The sequence below is a fragment of the Eucyclogobius newberryi genome, unplaced genomic scaffold (genome assembly GCF_026437365.1).
Source record: "Eucyclogobius newberryi isolate DKJ021-1_F unplaced genomic scaffold, fEucNew1.0.hap1 SCAF_50, whole genome shotgun sequence".
Taxonomy (NCBI): Eukaryota; Metazoa; Chordata; class Actinopteri; order Gobiiformes; family Gobiidae; genus Eucyclogobius; species Eucyclogobius newberryi.
This window is the reverse complement of record NW_027316168.1, coordinates 30621-46239: the sequence shown is the minus strand read 5'-3', so window position 1 is coordinate 46239 and position 15619 is coordinate 30621. Positions and strand designations below refer to the sequence as shown.

Genomic DNA, 15619 nt, shown 5'->3' with positions numbered 1-15619 from the left:
CCAGAGTGGCCCTTCCCCGGGGTGAGTCTTGGGAGAGTGGGGGGTGGCTCTGGAGGTGCTCCGGGGGCTCCAGGGGGTGCTCAGCGGAGGCCATGCCCAGCCAGAGTGGCCCTTCCCCGGGGTGAGTCTGGAGGAGTGGGGGGTGGCTCTGGAGGAGCTCCAGGGGTTCCAGGGGGTGCTCGGCGGAGGCCATGCCCAGCCAGAGTGGCCCTTCCCCGGGCATAGTCTGGGGAGAGTGGGGGGTGGCTCTGGAGGTGCTCCGGGGGCTCCAGGGGGTGCTCAGCGGGGGCCATGCCCGGCCGGAGGTGCCCGGAGCTCTCCAAGGTGGCTCCAGGGGCCCGGAGCTGTCCATGGTGGCTCCAGGGGCCCGGAGCTCTCCGAGGTGGCTCCAGGCGGTGCTCAGCGGAGGCCATGCCCGGCCGGAGTGGCCCTTCCCCGGGGTGAGTCTGGGGAGAGTGGGGGGTGGCTGTGGAGGTGCTCCGGGGGCTCCAGGGGTTCCAGGGGGTGCTCAGTGGGGGCCATGCCCAGCCAGAGTGTCCCTTCCCCGGGGTGAGTCTGGAGGAGTGGGGGATGGCTCTGGAGGTGCTCCGGGGGCTCCAGGGGTTCCAGGGGGTGGTCAGCGGAGGCCATGCACAGCCAGAGTGGACGTTCCCCGGGGTGAGTCTGGAGGAGTGGGGGGTGGCCCTGGAGGGGCTCCAGGGGTTCCAGGGGGTGCTCGGCGGAGGCCATGCCCAGCCAGAGTGTCCCTTCCCCGGGGTGAGTCTGGAGGAGTGGGGGGTGGCTCTGGAGGTGCTCCGGGGGCTCCAGGGGGTGCTTGGTGGAGGCCATGCCCAGCCAGAGTGGCCCTTCCCCGGGCAGAGTCTGGGGAGAGTGGGGGGTGGCCCTGGAGGGGCTCCGGGGGTTCCAGGGGGTGCTCGGCGGAGGCCATGCCCGGCCAGAGTGTCCCTTCCCCGGGCAGAGTCTGGGGAGAGTGGGGGGTGGCTCTGGAGCTGCTCCGGGGGCTCCAGGGGTTCCAGGGGGTGCTCGGCGGAGGCCATGCCCGGCCAGAGTGTCCCTTCCCCGGGCAGAGTCTGGGGAGAGTGGGGGGTGGCTCTGGAGGGCCTCCGGGGGCTCCAGGGGTTCCAGGGGGTGCTCGGCGGAGGCCATGCCCAGCCAGAGTGTCCCTTCCCCGGGGTGAGTCTGGAGGAGTGGGGGGTGGCTCTGGAGGTGCTCCGGGGGCTCCAGGGGGTGCTTGGTGGAGGCCATGCCCAGCCAGAGTGTCCCTTCCCCGGGGTGAGTCTGGAGGAGTGGGGGGTGGCTCTGGAGGTGCTCCGGGGGGCTCCAGGGGGTGCTTGGTGGACGCCATGCCCAGCCAGAGTGGCCCTTCCCCGGGCAGAGTCTGGGGAGAGTGGGGGGGTGGCTCTGGGGGTGCTCCGGGGGCTCCAGGGGGTGCTCGGCGGAGGCCATGCCCAGCCAGAGTGGACCTTCCCCGGTGTTAGTCTGGGGAGAGTGGGGGGTGGCTCTGGAGGGTCTCTGGGGGCTCCAGGGGCTGCTCGGCGGAGGCCATGCCCAGCCAGAGTGTCCCTTCCCCGGGGTGAGTCTGGAGGAGTGGGGGGTGGCTCTGGAGGGTCTCCGGGGGCTCCAGGGGCTCCAGGGGGTGCTCAGCGGAGGCCATGCTCAGCCAGAGTGGCCCTTCCCCGGCCTCATATGCGGCAGAGTGCAGGGTGAGCAAAATGGGTGAAAATGGGTTAAAATGTGAAAAAACACCAAAATGAGCAAAATGAAATAATCCCCCATCATCAGTGCACTGTTTGACCCCAGAAAAGCACTCCCCTGGGGCCTGGAGGTGATCTGACCATCATAGTATAGTACACTATACCCCTGAGGGACTTAGAGTAAAAACCGAAATAGTACACTATACTCGAAAAATTTCAAAGTGTGGTTAAGAGTACCAAGGGCACGGGCTTCCAGGCGGCTGCCCCTAAGGGGTTTAGCCCGCGAGGGGGTGCTTAAGGGTGGGTCCCCGGGTTCGGAGGGAGAGCCTGGTCCCCGGTGGTCATCCCCGGAGTCCCGGAGCCCAGGACCCGGGGAAGAGTGTGCCCGGGTCGGGGCTGAGTCTGGTGGAGTGGGGGGGTGGCCCTGGAGGTGCTCCAGGGGCTCCAGGGGTTCCAGGGGGTGCTCAGTGGAGGCCATGCCCAGCCAGAGTGTCCCTTCCCCGGGGTGAGTCTGGAGGAGTGGGGGGTGGCTCTGGAGGTGCTCCGGGGGCTCCAGGGGGTGCTCGGCGGAGGCCATGCCCAGCCAGAGTGGCCCTTCCCCGGGCAGAGTCTGGGGAGAGTGGGGGGTGGCTCTGGAGGTGCTCCCGGGGCTCCAGGGGTTCCAGGGGGTGCTCAGTGGAGGCCATGCCCAGCCAGAGTGTCCCTTCCCCGGGGTGAGTCTGGGGAGAGTGGGGGGTGGCTCTGGGGGTGCTCCGGGGGCTCCAGGGGGTGCTCGGCGGAGGCCATGCCCAGCCAGAGTGTCCCTTCCCCGGGGTGAGTCTGGAGGAGTGGGGGGTGGCTCTGGAGGTGCTCCGGGGGCTCCAGGGGGTGCTCAGTGGAGGCCATGCCCAGCCAGAGTGGCCCTTCCCCGGGGTGAGTCTGGAGGAGTGAGGGGTGGCTCTGGAGGGGCTCCAGGGGTTCCAGGGGGTGCTCGGCGGAGGCCATGCCCAGCCAGAGTGGCCCTTCCCCGGGCATAGTCTGGGGAGAGTGGGGGGTGGCTCTGGAGGTGCTCCGGGGGCTCCAGGGGGTGCTCAGTGGAGGCCATGCCCAGCCAGAGTGGCCCTTCCCCGGGCATAGTCTGGGGAGAGTGGGGGGTGGCTCTGGAGGTGCTCCGGGGGCTTCAGGGGGTGCTCAGTGGAGGCCATGCCCAGCCAGAGTGGCCCTTCCCCGGGCATAGTCTGGGGAGAGTGGGGGGTGGCTCTGGAGGTGCTCCGGGGGCTCCAGGGGGTGCTCAGTGGAGGCCATGCCCAGCCAGAGTGTCCCTTCCCCGGGCAGAGTCTGGAGGAGTGGGGGGTGGCTCTGGAGGTGCTCCGGGGGCTCCAGGGGTTCCAGGGGGTGCTCAGCGGAGGCCATGCCCAGCCAGAGTGGCCCTTCCCCGGGGTGAGTCTGGGGAGAGTGGGGGGTGGCTCTGGAGGTGCTCCGGGGGCTCCAGGGGGTGCTCAGTGGAGGCCATGCCCAGCCAGAGTGGCCCTTCCCCGGGGTGAGTCTGGAGGAGGGGGGGGTGGCTCTGGAGGAGCTCCAGGGGTTCCAGGGGGTGCTCGGCGGAGGCCATGCCCAGCCAGAGTGGCCCTTCCCCGGGCATAGTCTGGGGAGAGTGGGGGGTGGCTCTGGAGGTGCTCCGGGGGCTCCAGGGGGTGCTCAGTGGAGGCCATGCCCAGCCAGAGTGGCCCTTCCCCGGGCATAGTCTGGGGAGAGTGGGGGGTGGCTCTGGAGGTGCTCCGGGGGTTCCAGGGGGTGCTCAGTGGGGGCCATGCCCAGCCAGAGTGGCCCTTCCCCGGGCAAAGTCTGGTCGTGTGCGGGGTGGATGATCCCTGCTCCGCCTCACGCGAGTTCGAGACCGGCTGGGTGCCCTTTTATCCATGAGGCACTGCACTGCCTCCGGCAGCCGAGTTCGGGGCCCGGTGAGGGCTCCAGGCTCCAGGGCCTCCGACCCGGAGCCTCCGACCCGCAGAAGGTGCTCCCTGGCCGGGAAGAGTCTGGCCGTGTGCGGGGTGGAAGATCCCTGCTCCGCCTCACGCGAGTTCGAGACCGGCTGGGTGCCCTTTTATCCAAGAATCAACTGGAGTGTGGAGCTTCTACGGGCCTCCAGGGGCACTGTCGACCCAGAGCTGTGCCCCGGCTTCAGTTCTCTGTATCTCAGGAATTTTTTTATTTATACATTCATTTCATCCATAATCTCTCGCGCATAAAGGGTTAATATATGGTCCCCGGGTAGGGGACGTATCAGATATTAAACTGATAAGAACAGATACTACACTTGATCTTAGCCAAAAGGCCGAGAAGCGATGCCCACAATGGGTTCGGGGAGCAGTGAGCTCTCCCCACGCTGACCCTCCCGTCAACGGTCCAAAGCGGCGCCCGCGCAAAGCGCCCGGCGGAGGGGCCGGAGCGCGAGCGGCGTACATGGAAACGACCCTTTGGGTTTTTTTTTTTTTCCTCTGACAAAAAACAAGAGGGGAGAGCGCGAACGCAGTCCCCCACTACCAGAAATTATGCAGTTGAGATTCCCACATTTGGGGAATTCACAGGGGTCAGCACATCCTGTTTGTGCAATGGACGAGCCTCGCCCTGGGTGAACCACCTTCCTGATCATGGTGTCGCCCCTGCCAGGTAAGTATGAGTTGCTCCGCTCCGAGCCAAGGCCCAGGCCCTGGAAGAGGCAATGTGGCAGCATGGTCCTTCCGGCCATTTGCATGGACCAGCTTCCACCCGACGATTGAGCCCCAGGTTAAACGGCAGCGATACACACGCAAGTCTGTGCGTTCTAAGCACTCTTTTTTACTTTTAAAGTTCTTGAACACGGGATGCCAAACGGAGGGTACGCAAGGGCATGTTTAAAGGCCGACAAGACACAACCTTTGCTCTTGGAGGATGACCGCTTGCTTGCTTTAGACATAGGTAGAAAAGCCCCGCATTGAAGCAGGGCATCAAAAAATTGGAAAGATCTCTTGTTGTCCCTCTCCACGGAAATCTTTAGTAAAAGGCGAAAGATTTATACGCTCTGAAGAGAAACAAGAGTGCCACGTTGCAGCGCCACACGGCGTCCAGTACTTGAGGGCACACGGGGCTTCATCACGGGCAGTGTACTTCTGTTCACGCGCTCATTTGCATCGGCGGTCGCGCGGCAAAAGGGACACGACAGGCTCGCACGTCGTTTCTGTAGTGTAGCGGTTATCACGTTCGCCTAACGCGCGAAAGGTCCTCGGCTCGAAACCGGGCAGAAACAAAGCCTCCTTTTATGTTTGCTTCAATCTTTGACACGGTTCATTCCAAACTCGATGGTTTATTCCTAGAAAAGAGGGAGGAGCGGCGGAATTGTCGGCGTAGTCCTTCAAACTTTTCATCACAGAGATCGGGGGAAAAAGACACCGACACACACGCCCAAAAAAAAAAAAAAAAAAAAAAGGGGCCCCCCTGCAGCCCCATATGTCCTCGTTAGTATAGTGGACAGTATCTCCGCTTGTCACGCGGGGGCCAGCCGTGGATAGTGGGCATAGAGCGTCAGCCAATCAGAATGAGCCTGTGTGCCATGTGCCACTGTGATGAAGGCCAACCAATCAGAATGCAGAGATTCGTGTTGTTCACAAATTCATCTCAAGAGACCAGAGTTCAAATCCTGCTGTGCCCAGAAGAAGAGGAACGTTTCAAAGGATCAAAACTTTAAATATATGAAGTTTATGAGTTCAAACTTTAAATATATGAAGTTTATGAGTTCAAACTTTAAATGTATAAAGTTTATGAGTTCAAACTTTAAATGTATAAAGTTTATGAGTTGGTGTGTCAGTTTGCACTTGTTAAAGGTCAGATCATGAGAAGGACTCACATGCAGCTGCTGGGACTGATTTGCAATATTAATAAAATCACAAATTGATCACAAATAGTGATTTCTGCTTCACCTTAAGAGATTTACCCACGTCACATCTTCTGCATGAATAAACTTGGAGTGGGTCAGAAACAGGGAGTTTAGTCCGCAGGGGTCAGAGGTCACACTATCACATCTCTAACACTGCAGCACTGAACTGTACTATTGTGTTCAGTTTATGTTCTGCAGAGAAATAAAACATTGACTCATATTATTAATGATATGATATCTCAATCATGTATGGAATATTATTGTATTATTATATAAGAAAACACAATAACATATACTTTTAAGAATATTTATTGACAGGGAAATACCAGAAATATTAAGTTTCATTTATTTACAATTCAGACAGCATTCATTACTTGACAGTAGTATTTACAATAAATATACAGATATATACAGTCCAGGGAAGTATGTGTGGATGTGAGGACTGTGAGGGCCTGCTTCAGCACCAGTTTGCAGAACCTGCACGTTCTCCCTGGGGCAGAACCTGCACGTTCTCCCTGGGGCAGGTGACTCCTCTCTCTTCCTCTTCTGCTGCTTCCTTTTTCCTCTCTCTGTCTTGTGGCCTCCAGCTCCCTGTGGAAGAACTCTGTGTCCACAAAGTCCTTAAAAGGTGGTGTTTCTTCAGGGCTGCTGCTGCTGCTCAGGGCGTCCTGAGAAAGAGACGGTGATGGTCAGAACTGTAGGAGGTGAGGTGATGGTCTGAGGAGGAGGCTTCACTGTGGCAGGTGTCGTGGTGACGGCAGTCGTCGTGGTGACGGCAGTTGTCATGGTGACAACAGGCAGAGTTGTGGTGGTGCTGCCAGAGTGTCTGTGTTTGCTCCAGTTTTTCGGGCTGATGTTGAGTGAAGATGTGGCATTTAATAATCTGATGTGATGATGATGTAATGATAAATATGTAGTTTTGTGGTCGGGTGTAGCGTGCTGTTGGCTGATTGGCTCAGGGACAGTGGAGGGGGAGGCGGCCTGTTGTGACGACTGCGGCTGAAGCTTCACTGGAGGAGGAACTACAGAACAAAACAGATGAATGTTTTAGTGATAAGCAACACGTGAAATACAAGACATGACACACATTTAGAACCACTGCACTGGCTGTCAAACTACAGTCAGCATGAAGCATTCATCTGTTCACTCTGTGATGGTTTGACTGAGACAGACACACATGGAGCATGAAGCATTCATCTGTTCACTCTGTGATGGTTTGACTGAGACAGACACACATGGAGCATGAAGCATTCATCTGTTCACTCTGTGATGGTTTGACTGAGACAGACACACATGGAGCATGAAGCATTCATCTGTTCACTCTGTGATGGTTTGACTGAGACAGACACAGACACACATGGAGCTCACTCACTTTGGGTTCTCTCTTCTCCAGGAGCATCAGATGCAGAATGTGTGGGACGAGCTGCATCTGAAACAACTAAAACACCACAATATAGCTTTATGTTTGTTTAGATTATTCTATTAAAATGTCAGACCTGGAGCTGAAGTACTTCCAGACTCGGGCGGAACAAACCTCAGCTCCTGTGGAAGTGGCACTGGAGGCTTAAGGGGCAGCACATCTGCAGCAGCTGAAGAGAGGAAAGAAATGTATGATACGTTTGATCAACTTTGATCTTACAGTGAATAAGCAACAAGTAAAAGCTCTTACCGTCCTGTGGTTCCTCCAGAACAGTCTGTTTGGACTGTGCAGCTGCTGTAAGAGAAGAAGACGAATAATGAGTCATATTTAGCCGTTAGTAACAACGCACACTTACATTTGACCTGTTGTTTATATCATAAGTAAGTTTATATGGCTGTTTTATTTAGCAATGTTAGTGTGAATGAGCAGAAGAAGCTCTCACTCATTCATATTGAACACCAGATAATATGACTTACTCTCATCACAGATGCATGAATTCAGAGCAGGACCTGAACAGGGTCAGGAACAACTGAACTCATGCACAGGACAGAACGTGTCCCAAAGTGTCTTTCATGGCAGGACATCTGTGTGTGAACTTCTGTAAACCTGAGGATGATGGAGCTCAGCAGCGACTGGTGCAGACACGGCTGGAATAAAAGACAAACCTTTTTAACACATGGTACATCCAAAATGGAGCTAAAGCGTTACAGACACATTACACACATCCACGTGTTGATTGGACGGAGATGCTGAACATTGTCCTCTCCAGCGCGTCCTCTTCAGCCACTACTAAAGGAAAAGACATGAAATGAAACAGAAGTGACTGCTCCTCTACACGGTGTGACTCTGTGTGACTCCACACAAACCAAGAACACATGATTTATGTAGTTATACTCACCCAAGGGCTCACGAAGAGAGCTGGTGGGGACACGAGTGGGTGGGACAGAGGACGGGACAGAGGAGGGCAGGAGAGAGGAGGACAGGACAGAGGAGGACAGGATAGTGGAGGACAGGACAGAGTAAGACAGGACAGAGGAGGACAGGGTAGAGGAGGACAGGAGAGAGGAGGACAGGATAGTGGAGGACAGGACAGAGGAGGACAGGGTAGAGGAGGACAGGGCAGAGGATAGGGCAGAGGAGGACAGGGCAGAGGAGGACAGGATAGTGGAGGACAGGGCAGAGTCCTCCTCCCCAAACGCTCCTGTCTTCCTCCCAAACGCTCCTGTCTTCCTCCCAAACGCTCCTGTCTTCCTCCCAAACGCTCCTGTCCTCCTCCCAAACGCTCCTGTCCCGGCCCGTGTCCCTGAGGCCCGGCACGTGTCCCTGAGGCCCGGCCCGTGTCCCTGAGGCCCGGCCCGTGTCCCTGTGGCCCGTGTCCCTGAGGCCCGGCCCGTGTCCCTGTGGCCCGTGTCCCTGAGGCCCGGCCCGTGTCCCTGAGGCCCGTGTCCCTGAGGCCCGGCCCGTGTCCCTGTGGCCCGTGTCCCTGAGGCCCGGCCCGTGTCCCTGAGGCCTGGCCTATGTCGGCAAAACCATCAGGAACCATCATTTTAACGACCGTCAACACAACGTCTGTAACTCAGTTTTTGCAGTATTGAACATGTTCCTCCCTAAGAGGAGGGACCACGACTTACTATTAAAACAGCGCAAAGTGTTTTGGATTCATGCCCTGCAGACACTGGCTCCTCAGGGGCTGAATGACGAGTTCAATCTCAACATTTCCCTGTAACAGCTCTGAGGATGATCTGCAGTACACATACAGTACACGTGCAGCCCGCGTGCAGCCCGCGTGCAGCCCGCGTGCAGCCCGCGTGCAGCCCGCGTGCAGCCCGCGTGCAGCCCGCGTGCAGCCCGCGTGCAGCACACGTGCAGTACACGTGCAGTACACGTGCAGTTTTGAATATAACTCACAGGGTTTTCCCATTGACCTGTTTACTTTATTCAACACATTTATGTATACTTTTATTCTGCTATACATTTTGTACTGTATTAATCACTATTTTTGACGTATGTGTAATTCATCATGAGTTGTCACTATTTGTCTATCGTTTTGGGTATTGTTAACGTGTATGATCATGTTAGTGTTAGTTGTTCTAAAACATCTGTGATTGGCCACCCCTATTTTTTAGGCCACTCCTTTTTAACTCCTCAGTTTCCCATTTGCCTGACGAAGGCCCAGTTGCCGAAACGTTGCCTCTTTACGAATACATTTTTATTTGCAAGTAACACAGTGTGCGGGATTTCTTTCCCTGTCAAGACGAAAGGAAAAAGGTCAATAATAATAATAATAATAATAACTTTTATTTATATAGCGCTTTTCAGTGACCCAAAGACGCTGAACATAATAAAAAAGGGGGGGTATTTACAGACAGGGGGGACAACATGTACAATACACATTAATATACAGATAAAATGAACAAGACAGAAGAAGTAGAGAGAAAAAGATGGGGATGTAACAGGGGGTAGAAGAGTAGGCAATGGGGTAGAGGAGGCTAGGGGTAGGGGAGGTCATAGGCTTGGGTGAAGAGGTCATGTTTTTAGGCGGGATTTGAATGTTGTGAGTGAGGGCGAGTGGGACGGGGGGGGAGGGAGTTCCAGAGTCGGGGTGCTGTTCGGGAGAATGCTCTGTCGCCAAAACTTTTGAGTCGGGATGTTGGTGCAGTCAGGGTGAGAGAGGAGGAGGATCGGAGAGCTCGGGTGGGGCGGTGGGGGATGAGGAGGTCAGACAGGTAGGGGGGGGGGCAAGGTGGTGAAGAGCTTTGAAGGTGAGGAGGAGTATTTTAAAGTTTATGCGCTGCTTGATGGGGAGAGAGTGGAGAGAGCGGAGAACGGGAGTGATGTGATCACGGGACCGGGTGTGGGTGAGGAGGCGGGTGTGGGTGAGGAGGCGGGTGTGGGTGAGGAGGCGGGTGTGGGTGAGGAGGCGGGTGTGGGTGAGGAGGAGGGTGTGGGTGAGGAGGCGGGTGTGGGTGAGGAGGCGGGTGTGGGTGAGGAGGCGGGTGTGGGTGAGGAGGCGGGTGTGGGTGAGGAGGCGGGTGTGGGTGAGGAGGAGGGTGTGGGTGAGGAGGCGGGTGTGGGTGAGGAGGCGGGTGTGGGTGAGGAGGCGGGTGTGGGTGAGGAGGCGGGTGTGGGTGAGGAGGCGGGTGTGGGTGAGGAGGCGGGTGTGGGTGAGGAGGCGGGTGTGGGTGAGGAGGCGGGTGTGGGTGAGGAGGCGGGCAGCGGAGTTTTGGACCATTTGGAGTCTATGGAGGGAATGGGAGGAGATGCCAGGGAGGAGGGAGTTGCAGTAGTGGAGGCGGGAGGAGATGAAGGCATGGATGAGGGATTCAGCAGCGGGGAGGGTGAGGCAGTGTCGGATTTTGGCGATGCGGCGGAGGTGGAAGTATGAGGTCTTGACGATGTGGCTGACATGGGGAGTGAAGGAGAGGGTGGGGTCCATGATGACACCGAGATTGCGTACCAGGGTAGAGGGGGTGATGGTCGAGGTGTCGATGCTGAGTGAAAAGGGACCAGTTTTATTGAGAGTGGATTTGGTGCCAATGAGGAGGAGCTCTGTTTTGTCACTGTTCAGTTTGAGGAAGTTGAGAGTGAGCCATGATTTTATTGTAGAGATGCAGGTTTGGGTGTGGCTGAGGGGAGGGTGTGGGTGAGGGGGGGTGTGGGTGAGGGGAGGGTGTGGGTGTGGGTGAGGGGGTGTGGGTGTGGGTGAGGGGGTGTGGATGTGGCTGAGGGGAGGGTGTGGGTGGATTTGGTGGTGAGGTATATCTGGGTGTCGTCAAAGTAGCAGTGAAAGTCCAGGTTGAGTTGGCGGAGGATGTGACCAAGGGGGAAGATGTAGCAGATGAAGAGGAGGGGCCCGAGGACTGAGCCCTGGGGGACCCTGCGTTACTGGGGAGAGGGTAGATGAGTGACCGGAGAGGGAAATGAACTCTTGCCTGTTGGTGAGGTAGGATGTGAGCCAGTCAAGTGCAGAGCCCTCAACACCCAGTTGGCGCAGCCTTTGTAGGAGGATGGAATGGTTTATAGTGTCAAAGGCTGCGCTGAGGTCTAGTAGTAACAGGATGTTGAGGGCCCCGGAGTCTGCAGAGGTGAGGAGATCGCTGAGTACTTTTACCAGGGCTGGTTCAGTGCTGTGAAGTGGGCGGAAGCCAGATTGGTGGGGTTCATAGAGGTTGTTTGACTGGAGGTGGGTGTGAAGTTGGGCGGCGACGATGCGTTCCAGCGTTTTTGAGAGGAACGGCAGGTTGGAGATGGGGCGGTAGTTGGAGAGGTTGGCGGAGTCTAGGGTGGGTTTTTTGAGGATGGGGGTGATGGAGGCCAGTTTGTAGATGAAGGAACATGGCCGAGGGATAAAGACTGGTTGAAGAGGGTGGTGAGATGGGGGATGAGAGCAGGGAGGCAGGCCTTGGTTAGAGTCGTTGGGAGGGGGTCGAGAGAGCAGGTGGTGGTTTTGGAAGCGGTGATGAGGTCTATGATATGAGAGGAGTTAACAGAGGAGAAGGTGGTGAGGGGAGGGAAGGGTGGGTGGTCAGGGAGAGGAGGGGGGGCAGGGGTGGGGGTGGTGATGGAGTTAATGGAGACGGCAGTCATGGAGCTGTTGATTTTGGAAATTTTGTCATTGAAGGCAAGGAGGAAAGAGTTGCAGAGGTCAGGGGAGGAGGGTGGAGTGATGTCCGGTGGCTGGAGCAGCTTGTTGACGGTGGAGAACAGGGTGCGAGGGCTCCGGTGGGAGCTGTTGATGAGGGTGGAGAGGTGGGCAGATTTGGCGGCTTGGAGAGCGTCACGGTAGGAGGAGATGTGTAATTTGAAAGCTTCGGCGTGGACGGTGAGGCGGGTTCTTTTGAGGAGTCGTTCGAGTTGGAGGCCAGTCTGCTTCATGGTGCGGAGTTCAGGGGTGTACCAGAGGGCGGGGTTGATGTATGAGACGGAGGAGGTTTTCCAGGGGGCTAGGGAGTCAAGGGAGTCGGAGAGGGTGGTGTTGAGCATGACAGCATAGTCGTCTGGGGAAGAGGGGGGGGAGTCAGGGGGGAAAGCAGAGGATATGAGCTGGGAGAGCGTGAGGGGGTTGACTGACTTGATATTGCGGTAGGTGATGGTGCGTTTTTTGGGGTTGTGGGGCGAGGGTAGGGGGGCGGAGAAAAGGATGCAGAGATGATCAGAGAGTGGGAAGGGGAGGGGGTGGGGCTTAGATATGGGTAGGAGAGAGGAACAGACTAAGTCCAGAGTGTGGCCTTTGGTATGGGTGGGGAAGTCAATATGTTGGGTGAGATGGAAGCAGTCCAGGAGAGAGAGGAAGTCGGATGTCAGTGGGGCGTTGGGGCAGTCAATGTGGATGTTGAAGTCACCAGTGAGTAGGAGGCGGGCAGAGAGAGAGGATGCAATGGTGAGGAGTTCAGACAATTCAGTGAGGAAAGAGGGGTGGGACTTTGGGGGACGATAGATCAGGATAGCGGTGATAGAGTTGGGGAGGGAGAAGGCGAGGTATTCAAATGATGAGATGGATGGAAGGTTGAGGTTCAGTTCAGTGATGGATGTAGATTTTTTATGAATAACAGCAAGACCTCCCCCACGCCCGGAGAGGCGGGGTTTGGCAGTGTAAGTGTAGTTGGAGGGAGTGGCTTGGTTGAGAGCATAGAAGTCCAGGGGCTGTTGCCATGTTTCACAGAGGAGAAGCAGATCAATGTTATTGTCCAGTAGCAGTTCAGATATAACAGGTGATTTGTTGGAGAGGGAGCGGCAGTTCAGCAGTGCAAGGGAGATGGATGGGGGCGCGGAGATGGATGGGGGCGCAGGGGTGGGGGGGCGGAGGTTGCTGAGGTTGGCAGTGCGGCAGGTGGGGGTGACGGGGGGGCGAAAACTAGTCCAGAGTGAGGGGATAGGTGAGCCGTCGTTGGAGTGTTGGTTATGGGAGAGACCAGAGCCCCTGTGGATGTAGCGGGGCCGGCGAAGGATCCCAGCTGAGCTAGCTGCAGAGGCAGCAGCAGCTGGGAGACGGTGGTTATGGTTGAGGAGGTGAAGGTCAGCAGCGGTGTAGGTGAGTAGGCGAGAAGTTGGTGGAGCGGTGGCCTGGAGGCGTGGGAGTGATAGTCCGAGGAGGAGATGGAACGTAGCAGCAGATGAGAGTAATCCAGTTAGAATGTTGGCGGTGGCTAGAAGCTGGTTAACTAGAAGCTGGTGGGCAGAGAGTTGTGAAAAAGCAGCAGTGGACCGGGTGTTGAAGCTGGTGGAGTGAGTGGCGTTGGTTGCCCCAGACCTTGTCTGCACAGCAGGGAGGCCCCGCGTTACCATGACGGACCTCAGCAGGTGTTAAGCCAGCTGTTAGCTGGCGGCTAGGGCAGTAGATAGTCCAGGAGTGAGGGAGGAGATGAGCGATGGACGGTGCAGTAATGTCCGATGAAGTGAAGGAACAGGGATGTAGACAGAAGACAACACAGAGACGCGGGAACAAAACAAAACAATGGAAACGACTAACAAAACAAAGACGTTGGGACAGAAGCGGCAGTCCACATACCAGACGCCGGCGTTGCTCTAGCCCAATCAAGACGCATTTGAGTCCAGTTTTGTGACCAGATCGCCCCCGTCTGTGGAGCGGGGAAAGCAGAGAAACGGGGCTGTACCTTGGTTGTATGGGGCTGCTTTTCTCCGGGTGGAGCCGGTGCCCCGCTCTCCGTGTCTGCTCCTGTGGCGGGCTGGGGCCACACCTTCGCCCAGGTACAGACCTCCGGGGCGGCGGGTGCGGGAGCGCGGAGCCGGTGTTCGGGCGTGGAAACGCCGGTGCAGCGGAGGAGAAGCGGAGCCGCGTGCGGCTCGTGGTGGTGCGTGCCGCTCGTGGTGGAGCCGGTGATTGGACGTGGAAACACCGGTGCAGCGGAGGAGAAGCGGTGACGCTCGCTCGTGGTGCGTGCGGCTCGTGGTGGTGCGTGCGGCTCGTGGTGGAGCCGGTGTTCAGACGTTGAAACGCCGGTGCAGCGGAGGAGAAGCGGTGCCGCTCGCTCGTGGTGCGTGCCGCTCGTGGTGGAGCCGGTGTTCGGACGTGGAAACGTCAAACGTTCCCGATGAAGGAATGTTGTGAACAACAGACAGGAAAACAAGAGAGCGTCTTCAGACGACTGCGCCTTTTCTAACTTTGCGCCGGGGGCGTGACTAAAAAGGAAAAGGGGCGGGGGCTGCTGCAGCACGGTTTCTCTTTGGCAATAACTTTGTGTTAACATTTCATTCAGGTTAATACAATTTTAGATGTTTGTGTATATTATTCCCTTAGAAACATACATTTTCTTCTACCTTTGGTGCATATACTCTGGTTTCACTCTAAATAACATAAAACAGTGTTAATTATAAGACAAAGTTAGGAAACAGTACACTTCACATGAAATTCTTGGTAGTTCACACTTCTTCTCATTTTCATCAATTGTAGCATATCTGTAACACATTGTCCACGCAAAGAAGGTTAATGTCCGTCCAGAGTTATTCTGGCTGGTCTCAGATTGTTATCTAAGACTTAGTCAGGTCACTGCATGTGGCTCCGCCCAGGGGCCTGTGGTGTGACAACAGGCACTAGGAACCCCTGTGATCCTTCAGGAGGTGTTCCTCTGTTTGATCTGCAGTTTGCCCGTAGATCAAACAAGGCATTCCTGAGGAATGTCAGATGGTCATTCATTCCTCTACTTTATGTTACATCATCATGCTGTTGCGCCGTGCGTCAGTTGGTCATCGGCTGCATATAAACCGGAAATAAGTTGCGGCTCGGGACACGCCGGTCGGGGAATTGGTTTCACTTCCTGCTTCTGAAGAGTGCAGACGCGTTCTTGCTCGCTCCATCCAGCTTGCCATCGCTTCTTTACTTATTTTTCCAGTTTTAACGACATATCTGACGCCAGCGACATGTCCGGGAGAAGAAGGAAGAGAGACTGTGAACGCTGTCGGAAATATCAACAAGAAATTAATGAGCTGAAAACACGGATATTTGTTTTGGAATCTGAAAAAGGTCTTCACGATACAATTCCTGTGTCAACCGATGGTAAGAAGAGCACACTTTTTACAACTAAACCTCAGTGACTCTTTGTCGTTTCCAAAACTGTCTAAAAACCAGAAGGACCAGGCTGTGTCTTGGAACAAACTTGGGGCAAAGCCTAAACAATACAAATATAACGTAAAGTCACCTAAAATACAGCTCACAAACAGATTTTTTTTATTTTTTATTTTAACATTAAAATGTAATACATGACGTGGCCAAAATGCCGCAGACAGTGGGAAGTTCTGTGCCATTCTTCAAGGTCACAGAGACACAGGCTTTGCTTATTGGAGATGGTGCGATAAGTCACGTGACGCATGAAAAGATCAACACACACTGTTTTCCAAGCACCACAGTGAGTGAGATAACATCACTCCTTCCAAATGTTTTGGCTAAACATCGAGGAGCTAAACAGCTGGTTGTGCTCGTGGTGCAGTGGACATGCGGCGAGAACAGACTGAAGTTTAGAAAAAAGACTTCTTGAAGTTATTCGACGTGCTGATAAAATGGAAATCAAAACATTCATAAGTGGACCTCTTCCAAACATCGACAGGAAGAGAAATAAGTTTAGCTGCTTCAGCTGAACACATGGCTGTCCAAAGAGT

The 15619-nt window shown here is 55.9% G+C and overlaps 3 non-coding genes and 1 pseudogene across 3 annotated transcripts; 1 reads left to right on the top strand and 3 right to left on the bottom strand.

The window, feature by feature from the left end:
• Nucleotides 1–3920: 3920 nt before the first annotated feature.
• Nucleotides 3921–4020, bottom strand: LOC140383040 (U2 spliceosomal RNA; annotated as a pseudogene).
• A 165-nt stretch (nt 4021–4185) lies between these two features.
• Nucleotides 4186–4351, bottom strand: LOC140383037 (U1 spliceosomal RNA). The gene has a single exon (XR_011932092.1). It is a non-coding gene; the product is annotated as a U1 spliceosomal RNA (small nuclear RNA).
• Nucleotides 4352–4638: 287 nt separating this feature from the next.
• Nucleotides 4639–4752, bottom strand: LOC140383047 (U5 spliceosomal RNA). The gene has a single exon (XR_011932097.1). It is a non-coding gene; the product is annotated as a U5 spliceosomal RNA (small nuclear RNA).
• A 134-nt stretch (nt 4753–4886) lies between these two features.
• On the top strand, nt 4887–4959 carry trnav-aac (transfer RNA valine (anticodon AAC)). The gene has a single exon. It is a non-coding gene; the product is annotated as a tRNA-Val (tRNA).
• Nucleotides 4960–15619: the final 10660 nt, after the last annotated feature.